Here is a 12,250-nt window from a genome sequence, read left to right as displayed (position 1 = left end):
GGAGCGGGACAGACGTTTGCCCTTCCCTTCCTCCCTCCGCCTGGCACGCTGGTCCTCTCCTCTCTACCTTGAGAGCTCCTCGTTGGCCACTGAAAACACTCCGCTTGGTGGCTGCCTTCCCAAGGGGCAAAGGCGCAGTCACTGCCTGCCCTAGTCGGTGCACCGCGTCCCCGTTGTCACCCCGTCCCCGTCATCACCTCCCTCCTTCCGTTGACTGCGAGCTTCTCCGCGATGACTTGCAGAGTGAACGACAGAGGCCGACAGCCCCTCACCTTCCTCCTGGCCCCGGGCGTTGGTGATTCTGCTGACCACACGATCCACTCCACTCTGGGCAGCACAGAGGCGGGACCCTCACCTCCTCCACCCTGCTCCCCGGCCTTGAAGGCCAAACCACCTGCCCTCCTGCCTCCTTCCCCTCCGACAGGTCCCTCGCCCCCATCTGGGCCAGTCTTAGTCACAGGAGAGAACCAGCACGAGCTACCAGGAGTCAGCACACGTGAGCTTTTTAAAACAGTCAAAGCTTCTGCCCTTGTTGAGATACAAAAAAAAAAGAAAAAGGAGAAAGATTTTCTCTTAACTTACATGTGACCTGACGAGGCTGCACTTTGACACCCTAAACTTTAGGGGGTGGGAAAGGAAGACCAGAAGCAGACAGGGAATGCAGAAAAGAGCAGGTTATCAAAGGCACCATTCTGTTATCTTAAAACAGACTGCCACGTTGACAGGATGGGAAGCCCGTCACCGCAGGCTCCGTGACAGCAAAGCCAGGGTCTGTCCTTATTCTCGTAAGACCCCCCAGTCCTTGGCACGGGGCTTCTCAAGGGACGTTCGATGAAGGATTGAAGGAATGAAAGCGACATACTACTGCATAGTCATCCTGGAAGCATAAAAAGTCTACTTGCTACACTCTAATCATTTTAGCACATTTGCATAAAAGCCCCGTGACATTCATTCCACTGGCTTTGGAATCACCTCGGCCGCCTGGAGGCCTGGAGGCCGGGGGCTGATGCCAAGTGCTAATGACTTCAACAGGAGAGCTTGTGCTAAACAACTCTCCCACCTTTCTTAAAGGTTAAATGGTTTGACTCTGGGCTTCTAAGAATAGACACTGTAACATTTAACATTTATTTAGTACTGAACTCAGACGCAGTTTTCATAATTTTAAAAGTTAACTTTAAAAGCCTTTCATTATTTTTTGTAGGCATGCCATCTTTATGCATAAAGTATGCTCCAGAAACACAGAACATTAATTCCATCTTATTTTTAGAGTACTGGAAGAAGTCAGTGTTTAAAGAAATCCTTTTGTTAGCCTTTTTTGTAAGGCAAAGGAACCTTTTGAAAAGTGAACAATCATCTATTCTTTTACATTTCAATTTTCATATATCCAGTTTGCTTAAAGCAAATTCAATCTGGTGTCCTCAGCTGTCTTTACAACCGAATTGGAGAGACGATATGGCCACTCGGTTGAGCAGATGCTTTTTTTTTTTAATAGCTGCAGAAATGAATTTGCAAACTGAATTAGTGGCAGAGAATTGACATGAGTTGGTCAAGGAAATGAGATGCCACTCACTTTTCTTGGATGCCAGAAAATACGATCCCAGGAAAGGTGACCACAGGGGGCCCTGGATGGGAATACCTAGCCGCAGCCCTGTGGGACAGCGAGCTACGGAAGGGCAAGGGCCCAGGGTCAGAGGGGACAGGGAGCCAGAGAAAGCGCTGCCAGGGCCCGGCCTGGCCTCATGGAGGACCCAGCCTGGCCTCATGGAGGACCCTGTTAGGCCGCCATCAATTATTCACCCCTTATACATATGCTTTATCTCCTCACCTAGAACATGCATTTAAAATCGGGAACTGGCTGCTTAAAAAAAGAACCACCGGAAGGTAAATGAGTGACATTGAAAGGAAAAAGTGGAGACTATTATTCATCACGTGCTTTTGGCGGGCGTAACCGGAAGACGCTCTCGTGCCCGTTTTGAGGTTTTGTGAGTTGCACGCTTTTGCCTCCGTCTCACTCAGTCTTTTTCTCTCACGTGCTCATAAAATGACGAGGACGGGAACCAACTGGGGCTTCATGTCCACGGAGTGGGCACGATGCGGCCTCGGCAAGTGCAACACCAAGTCACGTTTACACTGAAAACCGCGGGGCAGCGAGGGGCCACGTGAGGCTCCCACCAGCCAAGCCGTCCCTAACGGTCGTCGGCCCGGGCCTTCATCGAGGGCCCCTCGGCACATCACCAACTAATGCCAGGGACACTATACTCCACGTGCCTGTCTTCCTCTCCCTCCCTCCCCTCCCCGCTCCTTCTAACAGAATCAAGTTCCCAGGAAGGCAGTGGCTTCTTTCAGCAAGATCACAGACAATCCCAAACGTAACTCAACTTCATGATCCACTAACAGATATTCTTTTTTCTACAAACGCTGCACAGCCTCAGAAACTTTTCTCTCGGGCAGATCTGAAAGAACAGACTCGAATGGGGCGTGATTTTTTTTTACGTGGGTCGCTTTCTATAATCATATTCCTCAGAAACCTTGACCAGGACTTGGGGTGAGACAATCTCTTCATTTGCAGTGGTGGAGGGCTGACGTGTACGTCATCAGAAGCCCACACAGAATCCCCTCGCCTGCTCGCGAGGCGATATGGCCTGGGACGTCCCAGGACACGGTCTCCTGGGATGCCACCACTCCTGGGCCGTGGCAACCGCAGTCCAGCCAGCTGCCCAGAGTCTCATGCTCTTCCACGGGAGACCTGAGACATTTGTGAGGGACGCGTCCCAGATGTCAGCAACTTACAAACCCCACCACAGTGCGCAATTTCCCCCTAAATCGGGTACGTGACAATGAGTGGAGACATGAAGGGTGGCAGCAACTGGGCCGACTTGCCGGCTAAGTGACACACTGCCTGCCGCCCACCTGCCTTAGAGTCAAGGCTATTCCCCTGCACGCACGCCTTAGCGAAAGTGCAGATCAGCGCGCGCTGTGAGTCGGCTTCGAATACCCGAAACCATACACGCGAGAGCCAGAACACCAAGAGAGCAGCATCAGTTTGCAAATTAATGTCTTATTTCCGAGCTGTGAGAGTCCAACGGGCGGACATCTCAATTCAAAGCAGCCAGGGTAGAAGCCGGTTTGTCCAGTCCCGTATGGACCCTGCACGAGTCACCCCCATCCCCCCACAGTCTCACCGTCCCCGTCAGTCTCAGAAATACCATTTACCAGCCACCGATCCAACACACCCGACTTTTGTTTGCCAAGGCCTGTTCTAAAGTAGTTTTAATGAATCAAGTCAAATTACAGGCCACGACCAATTCTGCTGTCCCTTGGACCCACACAAGAACGCTCCAGCATGAAATTCTCCTTGCGAACTCAGGGGCCACTTTCTCGATTCACATCTAATGCCCTTCGAGCTGCCTTGTGGCCTTTTAGGAGCTAGATCCTTGTCAACAACAAGCATCACATTTTGGAAAATTGAAATATCTCCCTGGGAACGAATCCCTCCCCGAAATCATAATGTGTATGGAAAGAAAGCCTGAGTCCCTTCACAACTAACCATTCAAGAGAAAACGACCTCTTCCACTCAGTGTTAGGTGCTGGAGAAATATCAGAAACACGGGTGATTCTAAATGATCTCTTTTTCTCTTTAAGCCTCTCCTGCCTTCCCTGTCCCACCCCCCAAGCAGCTATACACTGAGAAAGAGGCCACAAAAAGCCTCTAAGCTGTAAATCCATTTACTGTTTGTGTGGGACCTGGCCCAGTGGACAGATGGCATTGACCCAGCACTGCCTACGACAGAGGCCTACGACGCAGCGTATAGAGCAAGGGCACGGCGGGGTGCTCCTGGCCTACGTGGCTTGGCCGGGAGACGGGAGAATTAAGAAAACAAAATTCCAACAGGTCACTGGACAGCGTGAGCATAGCTCTGACTGCAAACGGTTTATAAGAAAGCCTTTCACAACAAGAAAATGAGGTCTGTTTGGAGAGACGGCCAACTTATAAAAGTTTGCAAGTCAGCCGTCTTTTCATATCTTCAGAGGAGACCGCTACTTACTTTTCCAGCCACCTGCCACTGATCACATCCGGGAGCCTCTGTCCTCTCTGCAATTGGAAAGAAAACATCCTTGCCTCTTTGGACAATCTTGCCCTCACTGCTTGCTCCTCCTTTTCCTGAAATGACCGCTTGGACTTAGCCGGCCTTTTAAATCCCAGCGAGGGGACAGAAGTGGGGCTGTAAACCTGTCATGGCAGAGAGGAAGGAAGGAAACGAGGGTTTGTTTCACCTGAGCCAGGTGCCAGGCTCAAGGTGGCTGCTGGGCCTCAACCCGTCTACCGAGCTTCAATCAGCCATCGTTAACCTCGTGTCACAAACGACGACCTCCAGCTTCTAGAGGCCGGCTCAGCACCTCAGCTCCTACTGCCACGCGAGGTGCAGCCTACATTTGAAGTCAAGGTTTATGCTCTTTTCAGTGATGTTTTCTGCAGTTCACCGCCCCCCGCCCCCCAAAAGGGTCTGCAGCTCAGGGGGCTTGCCGATGGCCTTGGTACAGGTCAGCGAGAGGAGTCTGCGGGGCCGTAAGGTGAACCCCGCCTGCCCAAGTGCTGCTCCCGAGGCCTCGATGACCTTGCTGGGTTTGAGCTGCCAGCGAAGCACATGGGAGCAAATCATCTCCAGAAGATCTAGTTGCCAAAGATGTTGTCAAAATGTCTGGCTTTCTCTCTCTCTGGAATTACGACAAGCTACACATTTTTCACTTTCTATAGCTCTCTTTGGAACATCTCCCAGGCTGCTTACTACGGTGTCACTCTCGAGAAGCCGTCCAAGGTTTACAAAGCAGTCGCTGGACTTATGCCAACATACCACAAGCCACAAGGGGACGAGGAACGGACTCATGACACAGGGAGGAAGGCGACTAGTAGCTTCAATAAGTAAAACAAGGAGGGCCCGGGTGACAGGAAGACGGGCCTGCACACGCCACACTTTTGTTCCCATTATGCTCAACTCACGAGCTGCTTCAGAGATCTCAGAAGTGGAGACAATAGATACTGGGCTGCACCTAAAGGACCCGATAAATATTGTCTACTCATTTATTCTTACGTAAGAAAATGATTTCTTATTTAAGAAAAAGAAATGAAACTCAAGCTACAATTTAGATGTGACAGTATGCTAGGGTTTGTCTTTTTTTTTTTTTTAATGCACATCAATCCTTAATTACATTTTAAAATAATAATTTCAAAATTATCTCAGCAGATACTACAGTATATTCCTTATTTTTGCTTTAGTCCAGCTGTGCCTCAGGCCTATGATATGTCTCTGATGTCTCTTCAACTACCCGGGCGATTTTACATTTAAGGAACAAGTAAACATTTGGTGGCGAATATAAATTAATATATATATACACACACATATATACTCGCACAGTCCTCTGTATTTTCTATTTTCGAAAGGCTTCTCACTACAACTATTTAAACAGCCCTGTTAGTGGAATTAGATAAATTCCAATTGTGTTTTGTCACACGTGGAAACGAAGCTGTTAGTTCACTAATAATGATACCCGATGATGGCTTTTTTCCTACTGGCGAGGTTGAGCTTTTACTCAGCCATCTCTACCTCTTTAGGAAGGTCCCCTTGGGGTCCGGGATATATTTTTCTCTTGCAAAGAAAGCAACACATCTCTGAAGTGAAATAAACTCCACAATCTTCATTTTTTAGCACTAAATTCTAGCTCGCTCATCTTCAACCCCAGAGTCAACCTGCAGTTGGCTAAGAGGTGTCTTTGCATTTCTTAGGTTTAGTGAGAATCGTGAAGTCCAGGTCTGCAAATTATTTGTTTTAAATAATAAATCAGGAAGGATTCAAGCCTGCGCCCCTGTAACGATCACCGTCATTAATATTCAATGTGTTTTCCTGAGTAGGGGGAAAAGGATGAGTGAGGGGGGAGGTTCGTGAGCATCGCTCATAATTTCGGCTGACGAAAATCTTGGAATGAATCATGGCTCTAATCAGTGGTGCTATAGAATGGGGGCAAAGCTGACCTTAGAACTGATATTTTTTACAGGAAAATTGTAAAGACCACTGAAACATCCTAACATGGCAAACCGATACCTATGGGGGAACTGGCGGGTAGAAGTTGCAAATTTAGCAAACGAAAATACACAAGACATTATGTGTAGTATAAGTATGTCCCAAATATTGCATGGGACAGACTTATACTAAAACTTATTTGCCGAGCGGCTAAAATTCAATGTAACTGGGAGTCCCGTATTTTATTCAGCGCCCTGCGAGAGAGTCAAGTGTAGGGGCCTCGGGAAAGCTGGGCTAACACGGTGGGCTGTGTTCAGCTCCACAGCAAGGTGGGCACCCTGTCTGTCAGAATGTTTACCTTTACCACGTATCCCTGACTACAAGACTGCTACTCCCTCCCTTCCACACGCTCCCATTTTTCTCTACCAGATAATTATTGCGAGCTTACCATAGGCCTTGGACTGTTCTAGGAGCTGGAGACAAAGAGATGAATAAAACTCTGACTTAAAGAATGAAATAAACAAGTGAATGGACGCGTATGCGATAAAAGCTTCTAAATTAAGACAGAAAGAATGTGTGAGTGTGGAAAAGGGAGCGGGAGAGGGAGAGGGGACAAGGAGGGAAGAGAAAAACGGAGTAGTCGCCTGACATTCTCAAAACATAGCACTGGAGCCATTCAGTGCAGAAAGCATAGAGCCCTCAGGCCAACCGCGCACCTCAGGACGCCAATGTCCGAAGGAATGACCACTGCACCTCCCCTTCAGAACACCTGCTGGTGTATTCTGGGGACGTCGAGAGTTAACACTGTCTACAGACTGTGTTGAGAAGGTACGCCTGTGCCCGGGGACACAACCCGCCCTGCCCAGCGGCAGGTCCAGGAGGAATGCGTGGACGCAGATGGACCAACACTCGCCATCACCATCAAGGCAACTCATGGAGTGGGAAATAACATTCCCACTGCTCCCAAATCCCTTCCCCTGTTCCAAAGGACCAGAACAAGTATCTGATCCTGGGCTATGGTCACACGGTGCCAACCAGAACCAGGAAACTCGCCATCATTTATCGGTTACAGCCGAGGACATCACGCCTTTGGCTCGCACCCAAAGTGCTAAGGAAGGACTTCTTTTTATATTCATAACCATAAATAAATCAATTTTTAAAAATTTACAACAAAATGTCTATCTTTAACACAATACCTATTTTTTTTAAAAAAATATTTTAAAAAGAGAAAGCACATCCCATGTTAACCTGTAGAATTATTCTGCTCTTTGGCACCCAGAAGCATAGATATGCAAATAAGGGCCCTCACTTTCATTGCGTCCACCTTTCATTTCAATCAAGTTCCTCCCAGAAGGATAGTAACGGGTCTCACGGAATGAAGCACGTTGAAATCGATGCCTTTTCGTACGAGATAACCCACACTCTTCAGTTTTGAATCATACTCCTAACAAGGGGACGATCTCAAATAGCCCATCGCTCACAGCAACTATTCAGAATCTGCATGTGATGCTTTGAGTAACCACGACCACATCGAAGTGTGAAAGAAAGAATGAGAACCGCAGAACCTCAGGTCCGAGGGGGCTCACACGACCTCAGACAATTGCCTACTGGGCTCCCTGAGTTGTCTAACTGCCCCGAAAGTGGCCTGTGTCCAGGCAGCCTCTCCCGTGTGGGCCTCTCTCCTGTGGCTCTGTTTCTTCGCCGACAGCTCCAAGCGCCAGGGAGCCTGCACCCGTGCCCTCCGGTGCCACCGCGGGTACGTCCGTCCTTCGGCCGCACGTCACTTATTTTAAGCCAGTGGCCATTAAACCCCTCAACTCTTCTCTAGGGTGAGCATGTTAATCCTCCTGTGACATCTACAGGGTCCCCCAAATCTAGGTCATCTCTCATGGACACATTCAAAACGTGAGCCTCCCTGTATGGGAACTGGAACTCAACACTTTGGAGGCGGCCGGATTCGCCCAGAGCAGGATGACATCGTTGAGGACTGTCATCCACGGCGGCTCGAACCACACCGTTCGGCCACAGGGTCCGAGTCCCCCTGGTGCCTGACAGGCGCACGAGTCTGGGCTGACGCCGAGCCTCTGCCTCGCGGGGGGCGGCATGTCCTTACCCACACCCCAGCAAAGGGTTTCCGGGACCCCGGGAGGGAGGTCGGCTAACATTTTAGCTCTCTCTTCCACCTTCGGGTCACTTGTGGGTTTAACGAGCATGCGTGACATCCATTTCCTCATTCAGATCAGGGGTGAGTGAGTCGAAGAGGGCAAATCTGAGGTCGGAAGATGCTCCCCCGACGTCGGCCCCTTTCCACGGGCCGTGGCAATCTCGGCACACGCCGAGAATGACGGAAGGCTGCCGGGGCGACTTCGAAACCCGTGCGCGCGCCTCGCGGGCGGCGGTCCTCCTGGGTGGCTCCCGGCTGTCCTCGTCCCTCGCTGCCCTCATTTCGTCTCCGTGCTTGATCTTCACCCAGTTGGGATTTTTTTGACTTTGCCTGTGGCTCCTGACCTCTGACCCGCACTCAGCACTGGCCTATGGTAAACATGTCTCACCCGGGGCCCCACAGGCGCCCGGGGGTCCTGAGTCCACCCGGCGGTCCCCCGCTCTGGGTCGACACTGGCCCATTACCTGGTACTTTCAGGCTGCGCTGCCCGTCCAGGCCCTTGTTTGTTTCTCCTCCCTTCTCATGAAGAAATTTTTAGCTCCTTTCTCAAATCTCTTCCTGAAATCCTGATATAGAGCATCTACGACATTTTTCATTCTGCAATCAAAAGACTGTCTTTAAAAGCTTCGATCATATTTCTGGCAGGACTTGTTCTTCACAAACCTACGCCAGCTCCGTTGGGGCAGAGAATCCCGTTTTAACAACAGACAGATCTTTTAATTAATCCTTTTCAACATCGTGCTGGGAATGATGACAAGTTCACTGGCCGGCTTTTCCAGGAAACGACCTTTCTCTTTGCCTGAAAATCAAAACATTTGCCCAGTTCCAAGCACGGGAGTCCTCTCCTGCTCTCCTCAATTCCTGGGTTTTGAAGCCATTTGGAGGTCAGTCTGTCAGTTCTCCCAGTTCCGGGGTGGGGGTGGGGGTGGTGATTCTTTAAGGCCAGGGGCGACAACAACAAGGCTTCTCACCTCCCTCAGGTTTTCTGTGCTCCATGTGCTAAGGAAACGCCTCGGCCCCAGGCAGCAGGGCCTGCCCCTCCCCGTTCGCTCGGAGCAATACGAGAAACGCTCCCTTCCCTGGTCCTCAGTATTTTACATCCCCTCATCTCGAACCAACCTTGTCCCCCTGCTTCGCTCCACGACAGTGCCGTCTTCTCTTTCACGTCCATCCTGGACGGTGCGTCCTCCCCTTCCGGGTAAGGCCCCTCCCAGAGCGGCGTTTTGCACAAGGCCCGCGTTTCTTTTTCATTAGGATTCGGTGTCGCTTAACGTATGTCAGCAGGATTACATTGTGGAGTTGACTGTCCCTCGCGGCAGCTTCCCTTTCTGAAACGGACCATCGAAGTTATCTCTGAACCCTTTGAAATCTGACTTCCGAAAACCGTTATTGTACAAACGGTAGCTTAGCTACTGTGATCAAGGCCGGTGTTCGCATGTCCTCTTATACATACTTGGTCGTGGCAACGCTAGACTGTGCCTCTGTGATGAGTTCCCACCAGCACCTGGACAAACAGGCATCATTTTCCCCATGTTTACAGACAGACTCAGGGAAATCCGGCCTGTGGCCCAGAGCCACCCAGTGAGTAAATGGCAAAACCAAGACAGGCACAGCTCTGGGTGGCTCCAGACCCCAGATGCTTCCTCGGCCCTGTGCTGTCACGAGCTCTCTGAAAAGTTCTTTTTCTCCCTTTACGACTTCTTTTCCTATGTCGATACATAGTATTTACTTCTTTTTCTAACTATATTTTTAATTTTGACCTTTGTATATGTATTGAGGTGTAACTGACATAATGTTATGTTAGTTTCGGGTGAAAAAGTATACACTTTGCAGTGTTCGATTTTATATGGCAAACGGAATTCTTCTATATTTTTAGGAATTTAAAACAATGCCCAGATTTAGGGTGATAGGTGATTTTATCTTTTCATACTTACCTCTATCTTATACTTTTTTCTACAGTATGCATTAAATGTATGGTTTTTAAAATAGAAATAAGAATAGAAATAGAATATGAACATTCCAAGGCCCAATTTTATCTCTAAAATGGGACAGATACGCTTCCTCCCTTAACATTTAATAAAAGTCAAATGAAATTACAAAAGGGAAGTTCTGCAAAAAGCAGAAGCTTCATGACTGAAATTTTATTATAAATTATAAATTATTATAAAAACAGAGGCACCAAGTCGGCTGAACTGAGACGGGGGTGTGCCGGCCTGCACAAGCTTAGGCCTCTGGGTGGGGTCTCTGCGGACGCTCCCCTCAGGCTTGCATTTTGAGCTGTCAGATGTGCCTAGGAGTGAGGTCTCGCTCCTGAAGGCCTTTGATTTACATCCCCTGCCCTGATCAGCCTCCACACGGGAGCAAATGTGATGGGTATACACAGGTATACAGAGGACTCGGGCCCCCCCCCGGCCTCAGTAAATTCATTAACTAACCAATGTGAATACTTTGGGAGTTTTCCTAAGTATATTCTAACAACTTATGTTGATTAAACGAGCACTATGCAAAATTTAAGTTCGCAGAATGGAAGCAGGGTCTTAAAGGAACTGGACGCCTGGCTTGTCAGGCGTTTGCAGAAGCCTGCCCAAGGCTACATGGTAATGACGGAGTCCAAGACCGTAACCTAAACTCTCTGTTTTAAAAACTTAATCTAAATGGTTTTTAGATAAACTCCTGAGTCAGTTTAAATTGCTTAATTCTCATCAAGGCCGGTCTGCTTGGAAATCAGATGCTTACAGTATATCGCAGAAACGGGAACACTTTTTCTCGGTTGAACAGTTATGTAGATTTAAATGCATATTTCTCAGTTTTAAAAGTTATATAGATCAATGGCTTGGCAGCTGGCTGGAATAATTCTGAAATTTAAAAATCTGCAGGGTGCATCTGTTAGCAGTTTTGGGTTTCTACCGCAGACTAACAATTTGGTGATAGCAAGCTGTCTTCCAATTAATGTTCCAGAGAACATTTCACTTCAAGATTTTTAGAACGAGAGCCAAGATTTTCTGGGATTCAGTTACATGAAGCATCATCACAGTTTTTGCCTTTTACAAATTCTTCACATCCAGGGTTAACATGCAGTACGTCTTGAAAAATGTTTTGTTTGATTTTTCTAAAAAGCTGAACTGAGACTCTTTAATAGGTGACCTGCCTTTCATCTCTCCTAACCTAATGGATAAAAACATTTAAAAAACCACCATAAAAACATTTAAAGCCACCACCACGCGATATTTACATCATTCCCTCTCTCAAAATTATGAAACTTTCCCTTGTGTTTTTACCCTTAGGAAACTTGGACTCAGACCTTACAAAGGCTCACTGTCCCGTTCGGTTTTCTTAGGCTCGCTCCCCCCGGGCCATCTCTGTGCGAAATCACACCCCCTACCATCTCCAAAAACCATGAGACTAACCTTCCTTATGCAGCCTTTCGGATGAATCCCTCTTAGCCGCCAGACCGGGATCCCATGGAGTCACATGCAACACTGGGTACACACTGGTGTCCATGTTTTCCTGCCTTCTGTTACTATGACACTCGGAGCTTCTAAACGGATGACAGCATTTATTCTCTAGCACCCAACACAGTGCCTGGACACTCAATCATCTGTTGGGCGAACAAATAAATAAACAAAGCCTAAAGCCAAACAATGACCAACACGTGCTCATTCTTTATAGTTAAAACTTTTCCTTTTTCTGTACTATTTCAAAGAATAATGGAGAAACTCTCAAAATCTATATACTAATACTTTTTTTTTTTTAATTTGAAAACCGAAAAGAAAAACTGGTAAAAAAAAAAAAAAAAAGTCTCACGCTCTGGCATTTTCTGCCTCACGTCATAGCTTCTGGTTTATAATTTGTCAGCTTTATGGAACTATAAGCTATGGGCATGGGACATATGAATATGGGATTAATGTCTTACTCAACTTCTTATCAACTATAAAACCTGTGTAATGTCACATACAAGCAGCAAAATAATTATTTCAAGAAATGCCTAGAAATCTGGGCAGGACATTCTTTACTTTCCCTGAATGAACAAGAGAGAACAAAGCAGCAAATAATTATTTCAAGAAATGCC

General features: G+C 47.9%; 1 protein-coding gene across 6 annotated transcripts in view; it reads right to left on the bottom strand.

The window, feature by feature from the left end:
- Positions 1-12,250, bottom strand: part of SCAF8 (SR-related CTD associated factor 8) — a 192,660-nt gene that overhangs the window by 64,691 nt on the left and 115,719 nt on the right. For 4 of the 6 annotated variants that reach the window (XR_001517179.2, XR_003047256.1, XR_003047258.1 and 1 more), the window contains exon 22: positions 11,589-11,779. The exons of the other annotated variants lie outside the window; for them this stretch is intronic. The gene's annotated coding sequence lies outside the window, so the exon portion shown is untranslated. The remainder of the gene's footprint in view (positions 1-11,588; positions 11,780-12,250) is intronic. 6 annotated transcript variants of the gene reach the window in all.

This window comes from Pteropus alecto, unplaced genomic scaffold (genome assembly GCF_000325575.1).
Source record: "Pteropus alecto unplaced genomic scaffold, ASM32557v1 scaffold195, whole genome shotgun sequence".
In the NCBI taxonomy this organism is placed as follows: Eukaryota; Metazoa; Chordata; class Mammalia; order Chiroptera; family Pteropodidae; genus Pteropus; species Pteropus alecto.
This window is presented reverse-complemented; position numbering and strand designations above follow the sequence as displayed.